Source organism: Delphinus delphis, chromosome 2 (assembly GCF_949987515.2).
Source record: "Delphinus delphis chromosome 2, mDelDel1.2, whole genome shotgun sequence".
Classification (NCBI taxonomy): Eukaryota; Metazoa; Chordata; class Mammalia; order Artiodactyla; family Delphinidae; genus Delphinus; species Delphinus delphis.
In genome coordinates this window covers 151,944,108-151,957,076 of record NC_082684.1, presented here as the reverse complement: position 1 = coordinate 151,957,076, position 12,969 = coordinate 151,944,108, and the positions used below count along the sequence as shown (strand labels likewise).

General features: G+C 40.2%; 1 long non-coding RNA gene across 1 annotated transcript in view; it reads left to right on the top strand.

The window, feature by feature from the left end:
* LOC132419863 (uncharacterized) overlaps window positions 1-7,500 on the top strand; it is a 46,728-nt gene extending 39,228 nt beyond the window's left edge. The window contains exon 3 of the long non-coding RNA XR_009518261.1: window positions 7,491-7,500. This is a non-coding gene — a long non-coding RNA (uncharacterized lncRNA). The remainder of the gene's footprint in view (window positions 1-7,490) is intronic.
* The last annotated feature ends 5,469 nt before the right edge of the window (window positions 7,501-12,969 follow it).

Below are 12,969 nucleotides of genomic sequence, written 5' to 3'. Positions count from 1 at the left end.
GAAATCGCAAGGTATTATTCAATGCTATCTTTTGAAGTTTATGAAAATGAACGTACATTTTATTGTTTATTTTCTTGCCAGTGAAGTCTTAAATCACCCATTGTCTGAAAATTGTCCAGATGAACAGGTTCTGAAAGGAAATTTTCACAGTAAAGCCAACTCTGTTCTTTTAACAATTAAATGAATAAAGATGTTTATTTAGATCTTGATGAGGCAACCCTTCCGCAGAGAATGTGTAACTGAAGTGTTTCTAAATTCTCTCCCATCCTTGTCAATCTATCCCGTCAACCCCATCTTCTGGGGGTACTTCCTCATCCACTTCTGTGTGAAGTCTGCTGAGGCAGCAAATCCACAGGGACCTCTCTTTTCTCAGAGATCCAGATGTGCTTCACAACACTAAGTGGTGTTTTAGATGTCATTCTCATGTTTTCAAAGCTTGATAAAAGTGAATAAAGATCAGTCATGAATGAATATTCTTTAAATTCTAGTTTAAAAATTCTAAACTTAAAATTCAAGTTTTAAAGCCTTTTTTAAAAAAGAAACTAGTCATGCATTCCTGTTGCATCTACTACAGCAAGAACAGTGCCTGATAAATGCATATTTACTGGTAAAATGTATGAACATTCTTTACTTGAAAGTACTAACTGTTGGGTAGTATAATGTCTCCAGTTCGTATTCAGGGAAGTGTAGGGTTCGTACTGTCACACTGGTTCATCCTAAGATAGAGGGAAGAAGATAGCTGAAAGATGGACTTAGTTGTAACTGTGTGGATATTTAAGAAATTGGATGGTATAATACAGAAAATCCATTTTCAGATTTATTCTAACACTGGTTCTCTTATTATATTCTCTTTGGACTCCTTGTGGAGGTAAAGGAAAAGGAAGGCATCTCTGAATATATATCACCACATTAAATGTAGGCTAAGAAGGCATCTCCTCTTACAACAGTTGATAATTATTCACTTTTTTATTCCTGCCCCAATTCTGGCATCACATGTAAATCCATATGTCAGTCAGAAGGGAGTCCAGACTATCCTTTTTATGTACCATATAGAATAGGTTAGTCCCAATTTGAAACATGTGTCATATTCACCATCCTCTTAGTGCTAATATTCATAAGCTTCATTTGACTTTTTTGGTAAATATTCTGAAGACTATTAACTTATATCTTTTTCTCCCAACTAAAAGGTAAGGTATTTCATAATACTTGCAAAGTCAGGTAATTGATTCCAAAAGGAACTCAAAGGTTGGAATTGCAATTTCCTCTAAAGGAAACACCCATGTTTGGAATCTTTAGAAGCTGTCTTTACATTATTAACAGCCCTACTTATAGTTGACAGACAAGTAATAATGTGGCCATCTATCTCCAAGACAGCAGCGCTGAATATATTTCTAACATTATAAATGAACTTTAAAAGCCCTACAGACAAATTTCATTAAAATAAAGAATGTAAATTTGGTAAATGGAGTCTTTGGATTTTATTGATGAATAAATCTTTACTTTTCTACAACTGCTAATAAGGATCTTGAAGGTTAAATAAATAAAATAAACATTTCCTATGTATTAGATGCAGTGCTCTTTGGGCCAGCGTGGTGTAGAATGCTTTTAGGATGACTGCACTTACACATTCTCAAAGCTGGGCAAAGGCATCCTGTAATATTCTGTAGGAAGAGCAGCAGTCCTGGCAGAGTCTTGATCTTCCACAAATGAAACCCAAGAAGGATTCTCCATGATCCAACATAGATCCTTCTTGCTACATAAGGCTGTCCAAGGCCGGCAGAATGATATATTTCAGAATCTCATCTCGACCAGGTCAAGCTCAATAGTGTACCTCTGGTGGTTTAGTGAGTTAGGTTAAAAAGAGTTAATTAAAAACAGTTCTTTCTTAATATGGTACAGAAATTACCCTTTTTAAAGAAGGAATTCTCTTTCTCCTAGGAAACAGTTTTGACCATTTCTTACCCTAAGTCGAGAGCATCCGAGTGTTCTTGGACATTTGCACATAGGACAGTCTCAAGATTTGTTGTCTCATGTCTCAGAATGGCTCCACATTTAAGAGAATCTTTGAATTTGGGTAAAAATATGTGGTGCTACTAAGGATGTTTAGCTTAGTGGTGTCTTAAAAAGTGTTTGTTTTTTGAAATGTGTCAGTTACCTGGTGAGATTTATCAAAACTTCTGGTGTGTGTGTGTAGAGCAGGCAAGAAATAGATAGAAATTAACTTTGGTTTCAAAGAATCTTCTGGCATTGAAATCAGCTTAGAAAAGACTACCTTGTCTGACACACCCACTTCCACAAGTGTAGAGATTTACAATAAATCAATGAACTTACCCAGCGAATGTAAATTATAGCCAAGTTCCCAAGAGCCAGGCTCTTAACTTGCTGGAAACGGCTTTTCAAGACGTGACAGCCTTCTGATGGCAGGACAATTTCTGACAAAGCATTTGCTGATAGATATTCCAATATCAGGAAAGATATTATACATCAAAAGGATGGCTATTTACTTCAATTTCTATGAAGTCATTCATTCATCATTTATGTCATAATGTGTGCTAAGACCCTGGGATTCTGGGACCTTGAGACACAGGATGGAGAAAACTCCAGCCCTGCCTCCTGAAGCTCAGTCTTATGAAACACACACACTGAAACATCAATTCATCAATTTTCTTTCCCTCTTCAACATCTTTATAGATTAACAGGAATAGAAAAATTTTTTTCTGACAACTGTACATCACTCTATTTAGTCAATAAACAATGAATTCTTCCGTGTGCTAAGCATGCTGGCTTTGCCAATGTGAACACTTGACCAATAAAAGATACAGTTGCTGACCACCAAGAAATCATCATCTAATTGGGAAAAAAATGTACATCACAGAAAAAAATGGAGGAAAGGTATAACTAAATTGACTAGTGATAAATTGATTCTGCTATGAAGCAATAAACTGAATGGGAAGGCTGAATGTTGGTAAAGGATTTGGGCAACCAGTCAAACTGGGCAAAATGCTAACTCAGGTCCCCTGGAGGCATTGCAGTCAGGCGAGAAATCTAGTCCAAGATGGAAGTAAAAATCACACCCCAGCCAATATTTTCATCACCTGATATTTCTGAGCCCCAAATGTATCTGGAAATGTACTGAGTGCAAATTCCTGTCCTTGAGTGAAAAGGGACTGGGGTTTGGCCAGCTACAACTGCCTGCAAGGTAAGCACTACGGATGCCGTTTCACAGATTAAGAAAATGATCCTCAGACAGGGTCCATAGCTTCTTCAGAATTCCTCAGAGAATAGATGGGTGAACTCAATTCAAACCCAGGCCTATGTGTCAGACATTCTGAATCCCCCTGTTGTCTCCCCTTCTTGCTGTGCTGACTTTATGCCAGATTCACGGAGAAATGAACTATAAAATGAAATAAGTCACCAGGTCAAAAGGTGGGACCGAGGAAATGTCAAGAAACAGACTGCAAAGCAGGCCATAGCACGTTGCTGCGTGTTGTAACAGGAAATCACGTCTGAGCGTGGGAAACCCATAGCTGCACGAGCCCTGCCGGGCAGTGCAGGACAGCATAGTCACGGTGACTCAGAGCCTCAGGGACGGACTGGCATGGATCCCCAGGCGGGGTTACTAAAATGACAGGGATCTGTGGAAGTGACTATTGTCAAGAAAGGTTTCTTGGCAGTAGCATTTTTCTTCCCCTTTTCTGTGAAATGTGTAAAGAATTTGGGGAGGAAATGAGCAGAGAGGTGAGTTCAAAGCAAAGGGCACAAATGACTCATGGATCAGATAACAGTGACAAGATGGGAAAGTGAGAGATGCAGCAAAATCCCTCTCATTTGGTTGAGGGTGGAGTAATTCCCAGGTCATACCCACCAACTTCTTGCCATAAGAAGATGCCAGAAAAAAACAATGTCCAGTCTTCAATTTTTCAGTTAGGAAACTTACTAACATTCTGCATCTTTGATTATTTCATTCCTTGTAATATATTGGAATGATATTTAAACATGACTTCAAATAGAAGCCCCATACTATTTATTTAAAGTCCATTTTCAAAATTCTTTTAAAAGTAATTACAGGAAATTATCAGCCTTTGTATCTTGCTGGCTGACACGTCATATAAATCAACCGATGTGTCACTTCTGATCAAGCCCATGTAATCATGTTACATGACAGGAACTGACGGTCATAAATAGACATGATAACCTAATTTGGAAAGCTCAGAGAAATGCAATTCCCTTTCAACTTTAGTTCAAAAACACTGGTGAAACTGCAGAGGATTGGCATATTGATGTAACTTTGAAGAATATTTGTAACATTTTCTTGTTTCAAACCTGAAATCTATCTCAGTTTCATACTTCAGATATAAGCTCATAAAAATGTGTAATATAAAATATTTATAGCAAATGTTAAAAAGAAAGAAATGATGTGATTATCTGATTCAATCGATTTTTACCCAGTTCACTGAGTAATAAGAGTCTCTTTGAGGTGCAGCGTATAATCAGGGGTCTCTTCCCTTAGCAGAGAGTAACAGCTTGCCAATGACTCTATATTGAGAAAACCAGAGGCATTTAATGGAGAGAAGAAAGATGTATTCAAAATTGTGCTACCCAAGTGCGGTTGCCAAACTTTGAACTTCACAAGAGAGATGAACACCACAAAAGCAAGAAACTGCATCTCTTGGACCACCTAGCGTATTGTGAGGAGGACTTGACATGCTGAAGGCAGGATGGGAGTGGAGATTCTTGTTTCTTAATGCTGGAGGCTGGCACCTGCAAGGCACATGTTAGAAGTTGTACACGTGTTAAAGACAGGGACCGTTGGGCAAGGCTTGGGCCAGCTCAGCTCTGACCATTGTCCTGCGTTGGGCAGATTACTCAGGTGGCTAGATGTCATCCCAGAGCCCAGAATGACCTAGGCACCGCTGTGTGTGGGTCCCTGCTATTATCCTTCACTTGCTGTATGAAACCGACCCAGCAGAATAATGCAGTAATGTGCCTGTCCTATTTCTACTCTCACTGGCTTGCAGTCCCATCTGCTTTATCTTTGTGTATGAAAGTGGTGAGATTTCAGCCACGATGAAGGATACACTTATATCCTACAGGCTAATTTATCCAGATATACACACAAGAGTGCTTTGACTATTTGATACCATATTATGTTGTGGGAGAAGAAATGTTATAATCCATGTTTCTAGGAGTATGACACCTTTTCTGTGTGTGAATCTGACAATGAATGATTTCCTTCTATTTTTCCTTCTACACAAGTTAAAAAACACAGCTTAGTACCTCTGAAGAGTAAGTTCAAAGGAGGATGAGGTGAGGCAATTAGGTAGAATGTCTGTTACCCACAAAATCTCCCATGTTCCTCCCAATTAGTGTAGTGGTATTTTTATCCAAAGAAGGGAGATAATGGGTGATGATAATGTTCTTCTTAGGAATATTGGCATGAGGTTTTCTTCTGATAGTTCATTTAATCCAAATAATGCCTTCCCCCAACACACACAAAAAGAATGAGATTAGTTATCTCTAAAATTTACCCCAAGTTATTTTCTCACAAGTCTGAAACAGGAAGATCTAGCTTTGAAAAATCTAACAAAATTTATTTATTTAAAAAAATCACATAGCTGACAATTTAATAAATTATATTCATGTACCTGGTGAAATCTTCAATTAATAAAAAGAGGTGGCCACTATGGGGACTAGACAAGGAAGAATCAGGAAACAAAACTATTGTGGTATTTGTACAACTGTGCCAGAGAGTAAGATAATAAATCTAGCTGACCTAAATCTTTCTGGAACTAAAAAGGGCATTCTATTGTGAAGCAATTATAGTGAATGTCTGTTCACGACCTAGAAAAAGTACCTCTCAAGAACACCCATTTCCTGTCATCATTTAACATGATTTTGGAGTTGTAGTAAATGCAACAAGACAAGAAAAATTAAATGTAAATAAAAGAGAGGAGATATTATAAACACATTTTGATGTCCATCTTTCAAACATCTCTTTTATAAGACATTTGACCCACTGACACCACCACTGAGCCTGATTCTGACCCCACTAGTTACTGATCAGGCGTACTGAACACCTACCATGAGAGTAGCCACCCACAGCCTGGCTAGCAGCATCTGACTTATGTGTCTTGGTTCAAAAAATAATTGTGCCAATCGTATTTGCTTCCCAGGAAAATAGAGATGATTCTTTTCACTAAAAGTGGAGAGAGATAAAGAAGCAAGGGGAACTAGAAGGAAGGGAGTTGTAAGCAGAGAAAGGCAGAGAAAAATGGGGGTGCCCCTCTGAGAAAGCAGCCCTAGTTCTTGACATCTTCCACTGTCCCTGGGAAATAAAAATCTCTGCTCAGCTTTTGGTTCTTAGATTCCTGTGAGCTCTGCTTGTAATCATTTAATAGATAGACAGTCTCTGTTTCTTGAAACTGGAAGACCCCTGAAAATCCAGGGTAGGTAAAAATATTTAAAGTCCTCAGCAATTACTGAGTGCCCATGATGTGAGATTTCCTCACTTGCCCTCTCAGTAATCCAGGACATAGGAGTCACCAACACTAGGTAGCAGGGGATACAAACCACATGAAACAATACATGACCTGCTTATGGCACATGACGATGAATAATGGAGAGAGGAGAGAGAATTCAGACGCAAGCATTCTGACTCCCAAGTCCATGTTTTAAACTATCTGCAGGGCTGCTGCTTCCCTGCTGATATTGTGACAATCTGTCTGCAGAAATGAAGAGAATAAAAAAGAAAGCTATTAAAACTGCTGTTGTTCTTTGATTCTAAAATGTAATCAATTGGAATATTTAAAATCACTTTACTTATAGCAATTTACAGAAAAAACAAAACACTGAAATAATTTTATACTTTTTTCTAAGGAGGCAGTAAGACATTTTTATTCATACAATTTTATACTGCCTCCTTCTGTAAGATTTAATCTGTATTTAAGTTTAGTGATCTTCGTTTCATAGTTTAGATTTTCTTCTGAAAGATATTTGGCCATTATGTATGTCTTCATGGGGACTCATTGGTTCTGATAAGCTGCACTCATCATTTTCAGGCTTGACACTATAATTTCAAGGATTATAGAGAAGATCGGAGTTTATACTTCCAGTTTGGTCAAAATTGTGGTTTTATTTTTTCTTTTTTTTAATTAATTTTTATTGGAGTATAGTTGCTTTATTTTTTTCTTAATTTATTTACATAAGGATAAAAGTCAATGAACTTTATCTTGGAAGACATATAGAAACTTCAGACTGGTATTTAGTACCTAGTGATAATCTCTCATGATGCATGAATCTGTTACCACAACCTCTCTGAGTTGAAGAATTGCATGATCTATTGGAGACATTTAAAAACTACATACCACATTAAAGTGGTATGCAGAAGCATTGTCTGTACATACAATACAGTTTTGTTTCTATACTCTATCACCTGTAATCACTTCTCAGGCAACTGACAATTTCTGACCCAAATTTAATTTAAATTTCAGTTGCATCCAGTGCTACCAATGCAAAGAGCCCATGTGACAGCCAAATGGACTGATGTCATCTCAGCCCGGATGAAAGCAATCTGCCAGCAATGACAGCTCTGCCGGGACTCACCAACCCCCCCTCCCCCACCCCCCGCCCCGTGACAGCTGTAGAGAGCACTATGGTTGACATGGATTATAAACCAGAGACATTAAAATATGAAGAAAGCATGCACTTGAAAATGATAGAAACGGTGATGAGAGAGTTCAGTAAGATGGCCAGTTGCCAAATAAATGCAGAAAAATCAATATTTTTCCTATATGTCGGCAATAAAAATCATTTTATTATTCCTCTGTGGCCATTGGGAAATGTATTGGAAATGTTTATACTGTTATAATCTTTACCCTATTATAACAATAGCCTCACGATAATGAAAATACCTTGCAATAAACTTATCAAACAACTTTCTGGAGTGATAAGAAGAGGAGCATTCCTTCTGCCAGGAATTGTGGTAAACGCGCCACATATGCCATCTCGTTTAATCCCCACAAGAACCCGTGTAATAGATGTACCACTTATGAGAAAAATGCAAAATATGAGGCTTAGAAAGGAGTTCATAAGGTTCAGAAGATCATATTAAGAGGTGAAACTGAGATAGTTTGTAAGTTGCCGTACTCACTGGGTCTTGAACCTCAAATCTACATCTCTCTAATTCTCAAGTTCCAATAAATTCCCCATAATTATGTTGTTTCAAGAAAAGTATTTTATCTCAGAGAAAGTGCCCAGAATAATTTTTTTCCAAAGTTAACAAAGGGCTCTCTTATTTGCTGGAATTTTTATTTCTTATTTAATTGGACACTTTAGCCATGATAAGGAAAATAATAAAAATAGATGAAATTTTATTTCAATATTTTTCAAATACTCCTCTGAAAAATATTAGAACCATTAGAACTTTCTGACACCATAAGCCAGAATCAAAACCTCCGAGGAACTTTTACGTTTTTCTGTCCTCAAATTAAGGAGGGCTCCAGTTACAGCCTTAAAAAGGATCTGAATTGGTCCACCCATCTCAAATCTCTGTGGCTACACAATAACAAAGGCACCAAAACAACACCAAATGGTATGTGTCCAGCAAAAATGAAGTCTTTAAGTCAAGATAATGCAAAATTTCAAAGCACAGAAAAGTAACAAGGTGATGAGCAAAAAGTTTTCTTAAATTAGATAGGTTCTAGGGACTGTCTGCACTTGTTTTTTTCCGGTTTTAATGAGAAATCCCATTAAAACTTTGATGTCAGCACTGTTGGTTTTCTACATTTTATTTCTCAATTGCAGCCCATTCTTGAAATGTGGATTATTGAATTACATATTTACCAAACTGGATTTGAAAGCAAAACTATGTAAAACAAAAACACTATTGAGTTAATAACCTAATAAGCAGTGACATGTTACCTTGAGGGGTTTGTGGGAGAGACAAACGTTTTATCCACCTGCTCATGAGTCATCATGGACCTTATCCAAGTTAAATCTTGGCAATATTGCCTCTTTTTAACCTTATTCATTACCACATTTGGCAATTACTAAAGTGATTATAAATAAGTGATTTCCTGTAGACCTTGGAATCACCATAAGCAGAGCATCAACATTACCTTTTAAAATAAATTAAACTAAGGAGTCACTATTTTCGCCAGACCACAAGCTCTGATCATGCTACTGGGAAAGGCTTTATAGAGTTGGAATACTCTGCTACCACCTTTAACTCACCACCCTCCTCTTAGGACGCCACTGGGGGCTGCTTGTCCAGACAGCCCCGAGAGCCAAGTCCCTTGGAAACCAGTGAAAGCTCCAGGCTTGCTTGTGATCTGCTGAATGAGAAGGAAGCTGGGAAAAAGAACATTGACAAAGGCACACGTGAACTACTTAACGCAGCAAAGGTAGTGGCGAGGTTGGGACTCAGAGTTACAGCTGTCACAGTCCCTGTTGCCGAGGTACCTTCTGACGGTACTGGTGTGGCTAGAGTATCACCACAGTGTTATTTCACAGAACACATGACACTCTCCAGCGCTTTACTGTGGATCCTGTTTTCCATGAACTTCTGGGTTGTGATCCAGTCCGTAGGGGACAGGGTTCCACAGCATAAAATGCTGTCCCACAGATGCTATTGTTGAAACCCTCTGAGAGAAATAACCAAGGCTGCTCTGTTTAATGCTGATACCACCTTCAGATGATCATTTAATGCCCCTAATCAATGGCATTGCTTATGCACATGACTCTACATGCCTCCCAGAGTAAAATCAGGAGTCATTTATTCATTCAGCACATTTTTAGGAAGCACCTACTGGATGCAAAGCAGTGCCCTAGACACGTTGGTTGTATCATGAACGGAAGAGACAAAGATCCCAACGTCGTCCAACTTACTTTCTGGTGAGAGAGACAGTTCATAATCAAAAAACACTAAACAAGTAAATTATATAGTATGTTAGAAGGTGATAAGTGCTCGGGCAAAAAGAAAAAAATAGAGTGGAAAAGGATTTGGAAATATGAGAGCTTGGTGAAGTAGGGAGGTTTGGACAGATCTCATGTTTGTAGAATAAGAAATCAAATTTTTAAAAAACATAACTAATAGGCAAAGCATCAAGATTTTAGATACTATGCAATGCAAAACTAAAATCTGGCTCTGTCCATCTCATCCCTGTGGCCAGCCTCTGCCTCCCGCCCCTGGAAAGTCCTGGTTTCATGACCGTTGCACAAACAGGCAAAGAGGGCTGGCTTCCATTCCATCTCCATGGGCACCTGCTCTGCTGCCTTCACATAATTCTTAGGAGGCAACTTCAGGTCGATGTCATTTAAGGAGAGTGAGAATCCAGACAGCACACACGGGAACCACCACAGAGATAACAGCTGCCCTTTGAGGAAAACTCAGATGACAGTAGCAGGGATTCCACATGAAAGTCAGACACTCGACAGGTTTTTATGTCTCTAATAAAGCAGAATTTTCAAATTGCACCTCCAAGTAAAGGGATGCTCTATAAGTATTTTAGAAAAAAATGAAATCAAATTCGTCTGTTTCTTTCATAGTGACAAATCTTGCACAAATTCATGATATATATATGTGTGTGTGTGTGTGTGTGTGTGTAGAGCAACTAAAATTGCATTAAAAAGATAAATTTCAGTTAATTCATGTGGAATGGGCAGCAAGAGAATTAGTCCATTCAGGCTGCTGTTAAAAAATACTACAGATGGGGTGGCTTAGAAAAGACATTTATTCCTCATAGTTTTGGAGGCTGAAAATCCAAGGTCAAGGTGCAGGCAGATTCCTTGTCTGGTGAGAGCCCACTTCCTGGTTCACAGACAGCGTCTTCTCACTCTGTCCTCACATGCAGGAAGGGGCGACGGGCTCTCTGGGGTCTCTCCTATAAGGACACTAATCCCATCATGAGGGCTCCACCCCCATGACCTCATCACCCCCCAAAGGCCCCACCTTCTGACACCATCGCTTGGGAGCTAGGTTTCCACATATGAATTTTGGGGGTGACACAAACATTCAGTCTATAGTGATAGGATATACTTTTCTGAACCTGCGATAAATAAATAATAGCCTTTGGAATAAAAGGACCTTTAGTAGAGATGGCTGAGGGTTGTGCTTGACCGGGGATTGAAGGATTTGAGCAGTGACAAGGTAAGGACAACCCTGGGGGGGCAGAATTCCTTGTGTCAAAAATGAAGAGCTGCTCGCCTGTTGACAGATGACAAATTTGGGTCCCCCAGTGGTTGCTCGAGGTCGGCCTGTGCAAAGTCACAAATTGAGTGAGTGTGGAGCTGTCGAGGGGTCGAGCGGGCCCTGGGCTTCGGGGAGGCTGGGGCTGAGCTGCTCTCTGCAGGTCCATCCAGTCAGCTGGGGGAGGGCCAGGAGTCCACGAGGACTGGACTGGACCATCTGTTACTCAGGGCACAGCCGGCAGCAAGGGCCTCACGCCCCCACAGGTTCTTCTTGCCCTCACTTTCCATGAGGGTGATGCAAGGTGGTCCCGATGGGTGCTGCACATGTGGGGTTCTACATCACTGCTGATGAGCCCCCCAGTCTTGTTCGGGGGGCTGCTGGCAAACCTGCCCATCCTACCCTCTGGAGAGACGTGCTCTCTGGTAGCCGGGAGGGTAAATAAAGCTCTTCTGGGGACAGGAGGGGAGGGGAGGGGAGGAGAGGAGAGCAGGTGGCCTTTGTGTGAGGTTACAAACGTGCCCCGACCCCTACCCCTGCTAGACTTCTGGCAAGTTTTCCCATTCCTTTAGCCATGCTGATCTATCTGACCAGAAAAAGGGGCCAAATCCACTTGGCTTGTCCCATGCAGCGTTTAACTAAGGTACAACCAAGGTACAAGGGCAAAGCTGTGGACATTCAGGGTCATAGACGGACTTTGCATGGACTATAAAAAGGGCTCAAAGATGTCTGTTGAACTGAACTGGTATTTTACTTTGTGAGAGGGAGGTACACATATCGTTTAATTGATCCTACTTACTTAACATGAAGTTTTTATGGAAATTGAACTTGGCCCATATTTCACAACTTCATATGGATTATCCTAACCTACTTATCCAGTGATTATTTCTATTGCACTTCTTCAGGCTGGCTTTGAGGAAGGCAAGGTCTACAGTGTCATTCCGCATATACTGACTGAGTTTGCAATGCGCTGGGCACAGAAGCCATGTGAGGTCCTCAAACCCCCAGCTCAGGGTTTACATACAGACACAAAGGCCACACAAAGGCCACAAGACAGCGGATTCTAACACGAGTCAATCGCGCCTCAAAAACCTCCTGCAAGTCTGCCCTTCTCTCTGTCTTCAGTACATCTTCATCCTTCTCACCTGAGCGACACTCCCCTTACTCCACTACCTTTATCTACACAAATCCTTCCTGATTCGGCTTAGAGGTCTCCTGAATGTCTGTCCATCGCTTTGAAGATAAAACTCTCTCACAGGACACCACAAGCCCGGCTGCTCAGCTTCCCTGCACCGCGCACAGCCTGGCTTCCTCTCTCTCATCTCCGTTCCCTTTTCCCGTCTGGAAGTGTATCCTGCTATCTCATGTCTCTGGGCTTTGCACTTTTCCTCTGCCCAGAATATTCCTGTTTCTCCTTAAAGTCTGGGGAGGTTCCTTCCCTCAGTTCACGACAGTTGAAATGTCTTGACTCTTTCCAAGACCCTTTTGAAATGATGTTCTTTTGTGCTCATCGTACCTTAAACTTGCTTACAAACTGCACTGCTATGTATTATAACTATTTTTAAAAGTTCGATTCCTTTCCTAGAATGTGCGCTTAAGTGAAAGCCCACCTCAACATGGCTATGAAGTGGAGAGACTCCTTTTATAAGACACTGTGTCTGTGGTTTCCCCGTTCCTGCAGGGAGTCCATTTCCCACTGGACACGAGAGGGTCTCCGTAATACTCCAAACAAGTTTTTATTGAACTTCCGGTGATGTCCCCTACCTCACAAGGTAGCCTCTCCC